This window comes from Ranitomeya imitator, chromosome 5, assembly GCF_032444005.1.
Source record: "Ranitomeya imitator isolate aRanImi1 chromosome 5, aRanImi1.pri, whole genome shotgun sequence".
NCBI lineage: Eukaryota > Metazoa > Chordata > Amphibia > Anura > Dendrobatidae > Ranitomeya > Ranitomeya imitator.
The window spans coordinates 367,209,024-367,226,493 of NC_091286.1; the positions used below are offsets into that span (position 1 = coordinate 367,209,024).

A 17,470-nucleotide genomic window follows, 5' to 3' on the forward strand; every position below is an offset into this window, starting at 1 on the left:
GACAGCTGCCTCGTCATGTACTTTGTGATGTATTAGAAATCCCGTCTCGTACATCAGACAGTAACATATGGTATGACAATGTCTCCGTATCATAGCAGACATTTCCTCACCAGTGACTTTATAGGAGACGTCACATAGCTTCCTGCTCGACAGCGTCTTTGCTCTGATCAAATTGCATGTTTGTCATATCGTGCTGATAGAGTGTGCTGGGCCCGGATCTGTGGGGCCTGCAGGCTGACTGTAATTATTACAATTACATGGGCTGCATGCGCAATGCTGATGGCATGTGAAACCTCCGCACTCCGCAAGTCAGCCCATCTTACTTCTGTGACTTGGATTTTTAACACATATTGAGGGGCTATAAATAAATCACCTTTTTCTTACATCTTGTATATGTTTGTTGGCTGCAATCGAAAAAATGACCTTAAACGTAATTATTCCGATTAATACATAGGTGAAATACTTAGGTGTAGCAGAGCTGAATGACACATTGCTATACAGGTGGGATCTGTAGTGCTATCACTTATATCAGATCCATAAAATGAAGACTTTATCTTTAATGTCACTGGCTCAATTCAGAACATGATGGATAACATGAATCCATTTACCGGAATGAGGCAGAACACAATTAAAATTCCCAGCATGTTGCAGCACTGTGCACTGTGAGCGCAGAGAAGGACCCCGGCCTTGTCATTTCTAATAAGTCCCATTTAGTGCCCTTTGACCTTCGGGGCTTATGACATCCAGTTACCTGCTGTGGGCCACAGTGTTCCCATTCTTTGAGGTTTAATAAACATTTGGAGGGGATATATTAGTACTTTTTGCAAAGTTTCATACATTAAGTGGAAGAAATCGGTGGGGTGTTAGACCCCCTCCCATCTGATATTGATGAACTTTCCTAAGGATATAATAATAATAATCTTTATTTTTATATAGCGCTAACATATTCCGCAGCGCTTTACAGTTTGCACACATTATCATCGCAGGATATCTAATCAATTTCATTTAAGTGGCAAACTCGTTCAAAGGAATTGACCACTTTATGTTTCATGCAAGTGTTGCTAATTTATACATATTACTGGTATCGATGAGCAGATACATTCTAGTTGACTAAATTCGACTTGAACTTTACAAAATTAAGAATTTGCTAAAACGCTGATTTTTTTTTTTTTTCCATTCTCTTAATGGATTCAGCAAAATGGCCACTGCTGGCTGCCAAATTTCTAAATAGTAAAAGTCGATCAAAATGTTAAAAAAACTCACTTATGCTCACCTTACCTCTCATCTCTCTGTCCCCTCCATGTATTCCGTCTGGTCTTCGCCGCATCTTCAGATCACTGTTGTTCGCCCTGAATACCCCGCCTAAGTGCGCAAAGGGTTATAGCATCATGACGTCCAAGTGTGCATCATGACTTTGCATGCTCATGTGCAGAACAATGATTGGCGGCAATGTGAAGATCTGGCCAGGACCAGAAAGGTGATAGTGAAGAGCGGAAGGGTCTGAGAGGTGAGCGGTAAGGCGAGTATAAGTGTTTTTAGTATTTTTTGCATCTTTAGTTTATTATGCTTTTTGGTCCTGAGAAACCCCAGAGCATAATAAGGGACATTGAATCTGTAGAGAATAATTGTAGGGGCAGGGGTAAGTTTTGCTTGGTGTCATTGTATTGGAAAAGTGAAGAGTTGCAATATTCCCCAGATAGAGACATATCTGGTTAATTGCCCATTTAGATGGGCCAATGATCAGTGAATGCTCATGGCTGACTATCATTCCATTTATATAGGTTGGCATTCACCCGATGAACCAGCAAAATGGCCGTTGGTCCAGTGCGTTGAGTTCTATGCTGGCACAAACGTCTATTGTTGGCAGCACATTGCGCATCGCATAAACGCAGCAGCAGAAACAAACAGTTTTTATGCTACATCGGAACATGGTCTCAAAGGCCAATACTTCTTATGGAAAAATACTGTAGCCATGTCCAGAAGATTGTGCTTAGAACACTGGGTACAAAGTGCATTGTGCTCTGAACATTGGGCTAGTGGAGAAAAGTTCTTCTAGATTTTGAGACATATTATATTTACATATATAACCTGCAGATGTCATCTTACAATACAGCACAAGAAGCAGCAAAGTACCTACCTTGGCCACTTGCTGTTAATAAGGTTAATAAGTAGTGATCTTGGGTCGTTCAGCTTCTCCAGTCATTCATGCAGGTCATTTTACGCTGCTAATAGATTGTCAAGTACAGTCAAGAATACAGAGAAGAGATTCTTTCTTTGCCTTACCAGCTCTAGTAATGCTGTGTTTAAAGGGAACCTGTCACCATAAAAGTGCAGTCCAACCTGCAGGCATCAGGTTATAGAGCAGGGGGAGCTGAGTAGATATATATATATATATATATATATATATATATATATATATATTTATTATTTTTTTATTTTTTTTGTGAGAAAAGATACAGTATAACCCGTTTTTTCATCATTTAAACTGGAGTTTTCAGTCCAGTGGGCGGTCCTCTCCGTGACTGACAGCTGTCTATGAATATCTGTTTATACAATGAAAGCTGTCAGTCACTGATACGACCGCCCTCTGGACCAAGAACTCCTGTAAGAGCAGAGAATTAAATGATCAAACACAGATTATACTGAATCTTTTCTCAGAAAACCATATATCATTCTACTCAGCTCCACCTGCTGTATAACATGGTGCCTGCAGGTTGGACTACGTTTTCATGGTGACAGGATCCCTTTAAAGCAAGGATACAATGATGAGAATATGTAGAGGTCAAATGAAAGGCCAAACGCAGCTGTGTACTTTGGAATCTTATACTGCATGCACAGATAGTCGGCTAACATGATGTCCTACAGAAAACCACAGATAACCCATTGTGATGGCAGAATGTGTTTCATGACATACCCAGCTTTGCCATTAGTTCATGCGTTAACAGCTGTTGTTACTAAGTTAAGCCATATGCTACCAGCAAAAGCTAAAACTACTACATGAATAGGAAAAAATGCATAAGACAGAGAAATCTACACCATTCTTACATCTGATGTTCCGGCAAACATGTTTATAAAGGAATTTCAGCACTGAACTAGAATCTTGAGAATGCAGACACTCATATAAAACTGCACAGTGATACAGGAAATATCACAGGGTTCATTCATTGCACTTAATGTGTTTATGAGTTGCTATGAATACTTTAAAGCGGTACTTTGTGGAGATAAAAAAATATTGTACTGAACCTGCCCTCATAAACCATAAAAATGGGATGTCCAGTGAACTTCTATTATCTTTATAATCCTTGTACTTCCATGTGACAGGAGCTGCTCCTCACTGCTCCTTTCTTCCCCACTGTAATAGCCAGTTCAAGAAGAGGGGGCATGGCAGGCTGTGGCCCTCTCCTGGCTTTTAGTAGCAGTCAGCCCCATGATAATGTCTCCTGCACTGCAGCATGAGGGGGCTAGACCTGCAGGGCTACTAGCAGGGAGCAGGCTACGCCCTGCCATGCCTCCTCACCTCAGAATGCAGATAAGGAGACATTATCAGGAGGAACAGCTCCTGCCACATGGAATTACAAGGGTTATAAAGATAATAGAAGTGCACTGGGCATCTCATCTTTATAATGTATGAGAGAGAGGGAAGGAGAAGTGGGAAAACAGGTAGCTGGAGACACAGAAAGTGCTGAGCTTTCTAACAAGTCTTTTATCTCACTCTACATCTTAATTAGTAGATTCACATCTAAACTGCTCAGTAATACTGTCTATTGACCTACCTCTTCCAACAAGCCTACAACTTGCAGTAACCCTTGTTCCATCATACCATGCACAACCACCTCTACCCTCATCTACTGTATCCTTGCCCATCCCTTGTAGACTGTGAGCCCTCGCAGGCATAGTCCTCTCTCCTCCTCATGTATACCCCTCATCACATGTAAAGCGCCATGGAATAAATGGTGCTCTAATAATAAATAATATGAATGATAATCGTCCTCCATGCTGCTTTTTCGGGTTGTGCTTACTAAGGAATGAATATTAGAAATCCATATTAATGTGATGTGCTCTGTATGGGAGAGTCAATTGTAAATTAAAAATACAACCTATAGAGAGAAGAACTGTTGAAAATGCAGTATAAGTCATATAACGGCTAGAAACTAGAGTGGTTGCACATCGATTCACAGTGCCCAGTCCATTGACCATATCAGTAATCTGTGACAGCTGGATGGGCGCCCTGAGAGCTGCCGCCTACCTCCTGGCATCCATGACTCTCCTTTAGTTTAGCCAGCTTGTCACAACGTCTTCATTACAGCATGACACACATGATATCTCACTAATCAAAAGAAAAGCTGTGGATGCTGTCAGGCAAGAGGTATTTGACTGGTCTTCCATGCAGTGACCATGGATTACTGACTTGGCCAATAGATCCGGTCCTGTGAATCGATTCCTCATACACACATGATGACTTTTTCTGAAAAGTTAATTGAAAGCTTAGTTATCCGTTATGGTTAAATTCATATGCAGCAGAATTCTGCAATGGAAAATCAGGAATGTTTTGGAAGGAAGTACATGGATATCTGTAGGCCTCATTCAGATAAATGGGACAGTTGCAGACATCTGCTATATGCTATTATAATTCCAATTTCTAATATACTCTAGATAACTTAATTTTATTCACCTCAATACAGAGGCATAGCATGTATTAAGGAGGTAATATGGTAGAATCCAGGATCAGGCAATTACTTGTGCTCCCTAACTGTCAGCACTCCCTGAATTCCTTCCACTGCTCCAGTATTGAACCCCTTATCCCCAAGTGCATTTAGTGTATCTTAAGAAACTATTGATGCACTGTAATTTGTCTTTTGACCTCCTATTTTTATCATCTAGCTCAAATGTTACTTAACATTTAAAAAAATAAAAAGTTATACTTTGTTATAAAAATTATTTTTTTTAACCTTTTTTTTAAAAAAAAATTACATTAGTTTAATATAGCTATTTTATTACACTACCCTTATCCCTAAATGTAGCCCTATCCCTAACCCTAAACTTAGGACTAAGCCTAATGTTAGTGCTAAACATAAACCTAGCAATAACTGTATTCCAAAGCCTAACTATAGCCTCAACCCTTAGAGTTTGAAACAGTGTAAAAATATAACTGCAGCTTTTAGTAATATGCAGTACACATGATCCAATAATGTCTTCATTCAGTAGCTGCTGATCATCATCTCGGTCTCGGTCGCTGCCTGTGCAGATGAAATGAGTTTGTCATATGCTGCTGCCCTCTGGAAAGGCAGTGACTGATACTGCAAAGCTTAAAGGTCACTTCATTATATACTGAAAGCTTTAATGTGTTGGGTACGGCTTATGCAAAATGCAGCAGCCTATGATAAACTCATCTCCACTACTGAACTCTGCATACGGAGCGCTGTGCAGGCTCTAAGAAGAAGTGGTGCATGCTGTTGAAGCTCCTAAACAGATGGGACGGAGTAAAATGACTTTGGAGCCCATCACGCTATGTACCATTGCCTAATTTTGTGATGGATCTGTGAAAGTTAATGAAGTTGTGATATAAGTTAAGAGAAGCAGCATGCTACTAAACATAATACACACGACTCTTTTCTCTACAGTGTGGAGTTAGAAGACTGAAGCGCAGGTTGTTTCACAGATTACCTGGTTACAGAAATGTAAAGCACATGGCTTAAGATGTAGAAGATGTAGTTTATGCATTTATTGCTTACTTGAGTACAAATCTTTTCATTTTTCTATGCATTTTCAACCCTTAAAGGGATTCTGCGACCAGGTTTTTGGTGCCCTATCTGAGAGCAGCATAATATCGAGGCAGAGACACTGATTCCAGCGATGTGTCACTTATTGAGTTGCTATAAGTTAAGTTGATAAAATCACTGTTTTATATCCTGCAAATCTATGAGTTCTCTGATCACTGATCTCTGTATAACCCTGCCCACAACACTTATTGGCCGCTTTCTGCCTATTTACAGTATACTCAGAAAGATGCAAATCAATGATGGGAGCTAGGTTAGATAGCGCTTATGAATATGCTTGACTACCTGGCAGCATGCTTACTAGTCCTCTAATGATAATTTTGTCATGATGAAAGAGCAATTTTATCAAAACTACACCAAGTAGTCCAGGAAGTTACACATCACTGGAATCAGGGTCTTTGTCTCTACATTATGCTGCTCTCAGATTAAGTTGTAAAAACCTAGAGATAGATTCCCTTTAAGACAACAAATGCCATTGAATTTGAATAATTCGGTGTGAGTTACACTTTTTCTGTATGGAGATATCGTTGTTATTGTAAGAAAGGCTAGAGCTGTATGTAATGTCTGAATTGTCCATTAGATGGCACTCAGGTAGTGCGCTAGTCTGCTTCCTCCTGTTTGGTTTGTTGTAGTTTTGTAACTGGTCTTTTGAGACTTCCCGTTACTCATCCGGATTATATATATTTCAGTTTTTAGACAACAGTGATATTTGTTATTTTTTTTTTTTTAGCCAAGTTCCCTTACTCGTGAGTTATTTTTAAAGTGAGTCTGATGACCTTGGGTTAGTGCAGAAAACCCACACAAACAGTTATATAAGTGGCTGACATTTGAGCAAATGTTGGTCTTGTTTTTCTGGACATTTTGTTTCCTGCTCTCTTGCTGTAAACATTTGGATTTATTTATTCAAGCATTTTTCAATCTTTTTTTACATAATTGGCCAATGTTAACATTTTCTGTCACTGGTGACCAATTGGCAGGCTGGCATGAAGCATTCCAGCGTTTTACTTGCAGTTCTAGAATTCAGTCAGTAAAAATAGTTGAGTTTTTACAAAGGCAGCCTATGTCACCGAATGGAAAGAGATTGAGTTTTTATCCCATAGCAAACATTTCTACTCTTACTAAACCTTGTATATAGTATATAATGTGGACAACTGGTGGTGTTCCTTAGGCTAGGTTCACATTCAGCCAGTGCTCTCCGCCAAGCACTACATTGACGTTTCTGTCCGAATTCTCAAAAAACTGTATCCTGACAGGAACTCCTGACAGAGCACCAACTTATCCATAAGTCACTGTACACACTGACGAAACTCATCCTCTTCAGACGTTCACAAAAATGTGGTTTGCCATGTTTTTGTGCATCTCTGAAAAAGACAAATACTACCAGGACGGAGCTCGCTCAGTCTACAGGAACTTCGGTGGCTTTATTCAGTGAATGGCTCTCTCTGGGTTCCTGTCAGAATACAGATTTTCATGGACTCTGACAGAAACCTGACGCAGTGCTTGGCAGAGAGCACTGCGTGAATGTGAACCTAACCTTACATATGCATGACGCTGGATGGGTCTATGGTAACCTCATACATCCATTCTTCACAATGCTGGCTAAATTCAGAGGAAAACTGACTTCTTTTCTGATGAGATATAGACGCCTTTTTTTAAAAAAAAAAAAAAAAAGTGCCATGAGGCAGTGTTTTATCTGCTTCCCTTGCTGTTTTCCAGCCGTAATGGCATCTAATGGCTAGTACAACTTCCACAATTGCTGTCATTCAGTATAACAAACTGCTAAATTAAGGCTTTCCAGTCATGGGGAAATGAAAAGCTTGTTGTTCCCTGTCGGCAAAATAAAGCTAGGTGATAATACCCTTTGTGGTTGTTGAAATTGCAGCCATATATACTTCCAGAGATGTAGCTAGACTTTACCTCACCTGAGGCAAAGATTGAGTTTCAAGAGGTCTGCAGAAATTTTGTGGCAAATCAACATCCAAAGTTTTCTAAGAATACTCCAGTATATAAATTCATCCTAAAAAGAAGCTTATTACAGGGTGATAATGGCTCTCTAACTATCACAGTGCCCCTGTTATTGGTGTCTTAACCATGTGTATGGCCAGAATGGATGTCTTTTGTGGCCCTGTGGCCCACCTCTTTTTTTTGTGTCTGTGAGATTAGTGAGTGTGACCGTATCCGCCACATTGTGCATCAGGTAGTGCAGAGTCGGCTAATGGATGGGCACAGGCAAAGGAGCAACAGCTCCAGAGTCATCTGTGTTTTCAGTTGTTATGGAAACAGTCCTGAGAAAAAATTCTTGTCATGACAAGGGTACGCATCACAGTGGATGAAGATTGCTTTCCAGGATGTGAATGGTAATGGGGGGTATATACTGTGTGATGGGGTGTTGCATTGTAGCATTTTGCATGGCAGTAGGCAAGTGTTTTTTAATCTTTGTCGCTACATTCTGGTGACATATGCCAATTTAACACAGTGAGTATATTCAGATGCTTTAAGTTGATGGCTTCCTATCTCATACATACACTACACACACTGGACAGACAACCAAGGAGATACTACAGGCATACTCTGTTAGGGCTACTACAGGAGTACTACAGTTTCTGCATAGTGTATAGCAAAATCCACAAATGGCCAGCAACAGCCTATAAGGAATGAATCGAGTGAATGTATGTATATCACTTTCACTAATTGTACATCATGTCCTGAGAAAGGTCTTGTTAGAAGGAATCTGTCAATAGGTTTTTGCTACCCCACCTGATAGCAGTATAATATAGGGGCAGAGACCCTGATTACAGTGATGTATATGTTACTGTGCTGCTTGCTGCAGTTTTAATAAATGACTGTTTTATCTGCAGCAGATATATCAATTCTCTGACTGCTGAGCACTGTATGTTGCTCCTCCACTATTGATTGACTACTTACTGTATTATGTACACTCTGCATAGGTAGAAAGCTGCCAATCAGTGATAGGGGTAGGGTTATAGAGAGCTCCTGAATATGGAAGATTACAAACAGTGATTTTATCAAAACTAGAGCTATCAGTACAGTAAATAACATATTGCTGGAATCAAGGTCTCTGTTCCTACTGTTATGAAAGGCAATTCAGTACCACAGTGGACATAGCGGTCAGAGCACATACAGTGATCTGACAATAACCCAAAATCATAGAACGAGCTCTGAGACGTGGGAACTCTGCAGACCGCAATCCCTAATCCTCTCCAAACAACACTAGAGGCAGCCGTGGATTGTGCCTAACTCTGCCTATGCAACTCGGCACAGCCTGAGAAACTAACTAGCCTGAAGATAGAAAATAAGCCTACCTTGCCTCAGAGAAATACCCCAAAGGAAAAGGCAGCCCCCCACATATAATGACTGTGAGTTAAGATGAAAAGACAAACGTAGAGATGAAATAGATTCAGCAAAGTGAGGCCCGACTTTCTTAACAGAGCGAGGACAGAAAAGGTAACTTTGCGGTCTACACAAAACCCTAAAGAAAACCACGCAAAGGGGGCAAAAAGACCCTCCGTACCGAACTAACGGCACGGAGGTACACCCTTTGCGTCCCAGAGCTTCCAGCAAAAAATTAGACAAGCTGGAGAGAAAAAATAGCAAACAAATAGCAAAGAAGAACTTAGCTATGCAGAGCAGCAGGCCACAGGAATGATCCAGGGAAAAGCAAGTCCAACACTGGAACATTGACAGGAAGCCAGGATCAAAGCATTAGGTGGAGTTAAGTAGAGAAGCACCTAACGACCTCACCAGATCACCTGAGGGAGGAAACTCAGAAGCCGCAGTACCACTTCCCTCCACCAACAGAAGCTCACAGAGAGAATCAGCCGAAGTACCACCTGTGACCACAGGAGGGAGCTTTGCCACAGAATTCACAACAGTACCCCCCCCTTGAGGAGGGGTCACCGAACCCTCACCAGAGCCCCCAGGCCGACCAGGATGAGCTACATGAAAGGCACGAACAAGATCGGGAGCATGGACATCAGAGGCAAAAACCCAGGAATTATCTTCCTGAGCATAACCCTTCCATTTAACCAGATACTGGAGTTTCCGTCTAGAAACACGAGAATCCAAAATCTTCTCCACAATATACTCCAATTCCCCCTCCACCAAAACCGGGGCAGGAGGATCAACAGATGGAACCATAGGTGCCACGTATCTCTGCAACAATGACCTATGGAATACGTTATGTATGGAAAAAGAATCTGGAAGGGTCAGACGGAAAGACACAGGATTAAGAACCTCAGAAATCCTATACGGACCAATGAAACGAGGTTTAAACTTAGGAGAGGAAACCTTCATAGGAATATGACGAGAAGATAACCAAACCAGATCCCCAACACGAAGTCGGGGACCCACACGGGGTCTGCGATTAGCGAAACGTTGAGCCTTCTCCTGGGACAAGGTCAAATTGTCCACTACATGAGTCCAAATCTGCTGCAACCTCTCCACCACAGTATCCACACCAGGACAGTCCGAAGGCTCAACCTGTCCTGAAGAGAAACGAGGATGGAACCCAGAATTGCAGAAAAATGGCGAAACCAAGGTAGCCGAGCTGGCCCGATTATTAAGGGCGAACTCAGCCAAAGGCAAAAAGGACCTGATCGGCAGAAACAAAGCATCTCAGATATGTTTCCAAGGTCTGATTGGTTCGTTCGGTCTGGCCATTAGTCTGAGGATGGAAAGCCGAGGAAAAAGACAAGTCAATGCCCATCCTACCACAAAAGGCTCGCCAAAACCTTGAAACAAACTGGGAACCTCTGTCAGAAACGATATTCTCTGGAATGCCATGTAAACGAACCACATGCTGGAAGAACAATGGCACCAAATCAGAGGAGGAAGGCAATTTAGACAAGGGTACCAAATGGACCATCTTAGAAAAGCGATCACAGACCACCCAAATGACTGACATCTTTTGAGAAACGGGAAGATCAGAAATAAAATCCATAGAGATATGTGTCCAAGGCCTCTTCGGGACAGGCAAGGGCAAAAGCAACCCAGTGGCACGAGAACAGCAGGGCTTAGCCCGAGCACAAATCCCACAGGACTGCACAAAAGTACGCACATCCCGCGACAGAGAGGGCCACCAAAAGGATCTAGCCACTAACTCTCTGGTACCAAAGATTCCAGAATGACCAGCCAACACCGAACAATGAACCTCAGAGATAACGTTATTGGTCCACTTATCAGGGACAAACAGTCTCTCCGCTGGACAACGATCAGGTTTATTAGCCTGAAATTTTTGCACCACCCGCCGCAAATCAGGGGAGATGGCAGACACAATTACTCCTTCCTTGAGGATACCCGCCGGCTCAGACAAACCCGGAGAGTCGGGCACAAAACTCCTAGACAGAGCATCCGCCTTCACATTTTTAGAGCCCGGAAGGTACGAAATCACAAAGTCAAAACGGGCAAAAAACAGCGACCAACGAGCCTGTCTAGGATTCAACCGCTTAGCAGACTCAAGGTAAGTCAAGTTCTTATGATCAGTCAATACCACCACGCGATGCTTAGCTCCTTCAAGCCAATGACGCCACTCCTCGAATGCCCACTTCATGGCCAGCAACTCTCGGTTGCCCACATCATAATTTCGCTCAGCAGGCGAAAACTTCCTGGAAAAAAAAGCGCATGGTTTCATCACTGAGCAATCAGAACCTCTCTGCGACAAAACAGCCCCTGCTCCAATCTCAGAAGCATCAACCTCGACCTGGAACGGAAGAGAAACATCTGGTTGACACAACACAGGGGCAGAAGAAAAACGACGCTTCAACTCTTGAAAAGCTTCCACAGCAGCAGAAGACCAATTGACCAAATCAGCACCCTTCTTGGTCAAATCGGTCAATGGTTTGGCAATACTAGAAAAATTGCAGATGAAGCGACGATAAAAATTAGCAAAGCCCAGGAACTTTTGCAGACTTTTCAGAGATGTCGGCTGAGTCCAATCATGGATGGCTTGGACCTTAACAGGATCCATCTCGATAGTAGAAGGGGAAAAGATGAACCCCAAAAATGAAACCTTCTGCACACCAAAGAGACACTTTGATCCCTTCACAAACAAAGAATTAGCACGCAGGACCTGAAAAACTGTTCTGACCTGCTTCACATGAGACTCCCAATCATCCGAGAAGATCAAAATGTCATCCAAGTACACAATCAGGAATTTATCCAGGTACTCTCGGAAGATGTCATGCATAAAGGACTGAAACACTGATGGAGCATTGGCAAGTCCGAATGGCATCACTAGATACTCAAAATGACCCTCGGGCGTATTAAATGCAGTTTTCCATTCATCTCCTCGCCTGATTCGCACCAGATTATACGCACCACGAAGATCTATCTTGGTGAACCAGCTAGCCCCCTTAATCCGAGCAAACAAATCAGATAACAATGGCAAGGGGTACTGAAATTTAACCGTGATCTTATTTAGAAGGCGGTAATCTATACAAGGTCTCAGCGAACCATCCTTCTTGGCTACAAAAAAGAAACCTGCTCCTAATGGTGACGATGACGGGCGAATATGCCCCTTCTCGAGGGATTCCTTCACATAACTGCGCATAGCAGCGTGCTCAGGCACGGATAAATTAAACAGTCGACCTTTTGGGAATTTACTACCAGGAATCAAATTGATAGCACAATCACAATCCCTATGCGGAGGTAGGGCATCGGACTTGGGCTCATCAAATACATCCCGGTAATCAGACAAGAACTCTGGAACCTCAGAAGGGGTGGATGACGAAATTGACAGAAATGGAACATCACCATGTACCCCCTGACAACCCCAGCTGGACACCGACATGGATTTCCAATCTAATACTGGATTATGGGCTTGTAGCCATGGCAACCCCAACACGACCACATCATGCAGATTATGCAACACCAGAAAGCGAATAACCTCCTGATGTGCAGGAGCCATGCACATGGTCAGCTGGGTCCAGTATTGAGGCTTATTCTTGGCCAAAGGCGTGGCATCAATTCCTCTCAATGGAATAGGACACTGCAAGGGCTCTAAGAGAAACCCACAACGCTTAGCATACTCCAAGTCCATCAAATTCAGGGCGGCGCCTGAATCCACAAATGCCATGACAGAATACGATGACAAAGAGCAGATCAAGGTAACAGACAGAAGAAATTTTGACTGTACTGTACCAATGGTGGCAGACCTAGCGAACCGCTTAGTGCGCTTAGGACAATCAGAGATAGCATGAGTGGAATCACCACAGTAGAAACACAGCCCATTCAGACGTCTGTGTTCTTGCCTTTCAACTCTGGTCAAAGTCCTATCGCACTGCATAGGCTCAGGTTTAAGCTCAGGTAATACCGCCAAATGGTGCACAGATTTACGCTCATGCAAGCGTCAACCGATCTGAATGGCCAAAGACATAGACTCATTCAAACCAGCAGGCATAGGAAATCCCACCATGACATCCTTAAGGGCTTCAGAGAGACCCTTTCTGAACATAGCTGCCAGCGCAGATTCATTCCATTGAGTGAGCACGGACCACTTTCTAAATTTCTGACAATATACCTCTATCTCATCCTGACCCTGACAAAGAGCCAGCAAATTTTTCTCTGCCTGATCCACTGAATTAGGTTCATCGTACAGCAATCCGAGCGCCAGGAAAAACGCATCGATATTACTCAATGCAGGATCTCCTGGCGCAAGAGAAAATGCCCAGTCCTGAGGGTCGCCGCGCAAAAAAGAAATAACAATCAAAACCTGTTGAACTGGATCACCAGAGGAGCGAGGTTTCAAGGCCAGAAATAATTTACAATTATTTTTGAAACTCAGAAACTTAGTTCTATCTCCAAAAAACAAATCAGGAATAGGAATTCTTGGTTCTAACATAGCTTTCTGATCAATAGTGTCTTGAATAGTGTTGAGCATTCCGATACCGCAAGTATCGGGTATCGGCCGATATTTGCGGTATCGGAATTCCGATACCGAGATCCGATATTTTTGTGATATCGGGTATCGGTATCGAATCAATAGGGATGTGTAAAATAAAGAATTAAAATAAAAAATATTGATATGCTCACCTCTCCGGCGGCCCCTGGACTTCACGCTGCTATCCGGGAGGCTTCTTTGTTTAAAAAGCGCGCCTTTCGGACCGGTGAATGACGTCCCGGCTTCTGATTGGTCGCGTGCCGCCCATGTGACCGGCACGCGACTAATCAGAGGCCGCGACGTCATTCGCAGGTCCTCAATTCCTAGAATTAGCAGTTTTGTGAATGAGAATGACGTCGCAGCTTCTGATTGGCCGCGTGCCGCCCATGTGACCGGCACGCGGCCAATCAGAAGCCGCGACGTCATTCTCATTCACAAAACTGCTAATTCTAGGAATTGAGGACCTGCGAATGACGTTGCGGCCTCTGATTGGTCGCGTGCCGGTCACATGGGCGGCACGAGACCAATCAGAAGCCGGGATGTCATTCACAGGTCCGAAAGGCGCGCTTTTTAAACAAAGAAGCCTCCCGGTTAGCAGTGTGAAGTCCAGGGGCCGCCGGAGAGGTGAGCATATCAATATTTTTTATTTTAATTCTTTATTTTCCACATCCCTATGGATCCCAGGGCCTGAAGGAGAGTTTCCTCTCCTTCAGACCCTGGGAACCATGAGAATACCTTCCGATACTTGATGTCCCATTGACTTGTATTGGTATCGGATATCGGTATCGGCGATATCCGATATTTTTCGGGTATCGGCCGATACTATCCGATACCGATACTTTCAATTATCGGACGGTATCGCTCAACACTAGTCTTGAATCTTTTGTACTCTTGCCGAGAGCTGCTCCACAGATGAAGACAGACTTCTAATGTCCATCGCTACACCTGTGTACTGAACCACCCAAAAAGGCAAAACACAGTGCAAAGAAAAAAAAATGGTCTCAGAACTTCTTTTTCCCTCTATTGAGAATCATTGGTACTTTTGGCTTCCTGTACTGTTATGAAAGGCAATTCAGTACCACAATGGACATAGAGGTCAGCGCACATACAGTGATCTGACAATAACCCAAAATCATAGAACGAGCTCTGAGACGTGGGAACTCTGCAGACCGCAATCCCTAATCCTCTCCAAACAACACTAGAGGCAGCCGTGGATTGCGCCTAACTCTGCCTATGCAACTCGGCACAGCCTGAGAAACTAACTAGCCTGAAGATAGAAAATAAGCCTACCTTGCCTCAGAGAAATACCCCAAAGGAAAAGGCAGCCCCCCACATATAATGACTGTGAGTTAAGATGAAAAGACAAACGTAGAGATGAAATAGATTCAGCAAAGTGAGGCCCGACTTTCTTAACAGAGCGAGGACAGAAAAGGTAACTTTGCGGTCTACACAAAACCCTAAAGATAACCACGCAAAGGGGGCAAAAAGACCCTCCGTACCGAACTAACGGCACGGAGGTACACCCTTTGCGTCCCAGAGCTTCCAGCAAAAAATTAGACAAGCTGGACAGAAAAAATAGCAAACAAATAGCAAAGAAGAACTTAGCTATGCAGAGCAGCAGGCCACAGGAATGATCCAGGGAAAAGCAAGTCCAACACTGGAACATTGACAGGAAGCCAGGATCAAAGCGTTAGGTGGAGTTAAGTAGAGAAGCACCTAACGACCTCACCAGATCACCTGAGGGAGGAAACTCAGAAGCCGCAGTACCACTTCCCTCCACCAACAGAAGCTCACAGAGAGAATCAGCCGAAGTACCACCTGTGACCACAGGAGGGAGCTTTGCCACAGAATTCACAACACCCTACATCATGTTGCTCTCAGATTACATAGCAAAATTATGCTGACAGATTCTTTATAACCCCTTCACAGCCTTGGGCATATAGGCATGTCCAAGGTAGTGTCCTGCGTATGATGCGGACTCCGGCACTAAGCCCGCATCTATTTCTGCACATACCAGCTGATCTGATCAGCTGTATTGTACCTCTAAGGCCGGCGTCACACTAGCGAGTTTTACGGACGTATGAGCGCAGAAAATATGTCCAGAAAATACGCATTGCACACGGCCCAATGATTCTCTATGGGGCAGCTCCTATCTTCCGCATATTACGCATCCATAATATATGGTATGTTACGGGCGTAGAAAATTAAAATAAAAAAAAAACATTAAAGTTCAAATCACCCCCTTTTGCCTCATTCAAAATAAAACAATTAAAAAAATACACATATTTGGTATCGCTGAGTTGAGAAATGTCAGATCCATCAAAATATAATGTAAATTCATGTGATCAGTAAATGGCGTAATGAGAAGAAAAATGGAAACTCCAGAATTACGTTTTTTTGGCTACTGAACTTTGCAATAAATTGCAATAACAGACAATCAAAACATCATATATACCCCCAAATGTTATAAAAAAACATGTAAGATCAGGGCACAAAAATAAGCCCTCAACCAGCCCCATATGACGAAAAATGGCAACGCTACAGGTTTTCGAATATGACAACATTTTTGCAATTTCACCACACTTGGAATTGTTTTTTTCACTTTCCAGTAATCTATATGGTGAAATCAATGGTTTCATTCAAAAGTACAATTTGTCCTGCAAAAAACAAGCTCTCATACGGCTATATACACATAAAAATAAAAACGTTATGGCTCTGGGAAGCAAAAAACGAAAGAGCAAAAGCTGAAAATTGCAAGGCGGTGAAGGGTTAATCAGCAGGTATCCTCTAATCATTCTCGCCACCATTTCTTGCTTTTGGCTATAGAGAATCTGAAATGTTCAATTGAAAGCTTTCAATCAAGGAAAAGCTCAGATGAATATGTGATAAATGTTTAAAGGCATAATAGTAATCATTGACACATTAATTCAAATATCTTAAGTATTAATCATTTATTAGAAATTCAGAAACACTAGTCCTCACATCTTGCTCATACTTTAGTATTATTTCCTTGTTGCGATAAAACAACTTGATTTTATTGATAGAAGTCAAAGGATAATATATAAGGTGAGCAGCGCTAGAAAATATGTTTTCTTTCCCGTTGTCAATGTATAATTGGCATTTCCAGGAATCCTTTCACTCATATTTACTGGTTATTCTTCTCTTGAAATGTTCTGTATGGTTTTATTGTGACTGTATTGCATTTAAAGTATTAATGTCAGTGAAGAATTTTCCTATTTAATTCTCTTTTCCAAATGATTTCCTCAATGGGTTTGTTGCTATTTTGTCAACAGGGCTTAACATTTAAAGGGGTATTCCCATTTTATATAGTGATGATGATACATTTTTAGGATATGACATAATTTTTAGATCAGTGGGAGTCATTTCGTACTCCGACACATCTTGAGGATAGAGAAGCTAATATGTTAATGCAGAAAACAAAAGTCACTTTTTTTTGTCACTACTTGATTTGGATTTCATGAAGAGTCCACGTTGGGTAGCCACTCAAAAATCTGCCTCATTATTAAATGGGTTTGCAGCATGTCAACTTTTCTACTGGTAAAATGCTGTTTTTTTATACACTTTTTTTTTTCAAAAGAGATTGAGTAATTTGGGAGAAGCAAGGTGATAACTTTTTTATAGGATAGGCACAGGTGGTATGGTGCGCCCCTTTGCAGCAATGAGGATGGGTTCCCCTACAGTTAGATGGCTCCCCACTCAGAGATAGTGTGGAAGAACTACAACACAAAGTCAATGCAAGAGGTGGTTTTTTATTCACTGGAAGGTTGAAATCCTT

The 17,470-nt window shown here is 42.3% G+C and overlaps 1 protein-coding gene across 1 annotated transcript in view; it reads left to right on the forward strand.

The window, feature by feature from the left end:
• Positions 1-17,470, forward strand: part of COL9A1 (collagen type IX alpha 1 chain) — a 214,945-nt gene that overhangs the window by 67,990 nt on the left and 129,485 nt on the right. The gene's annotated exons all lie outside the window — the stretch shown is intronic.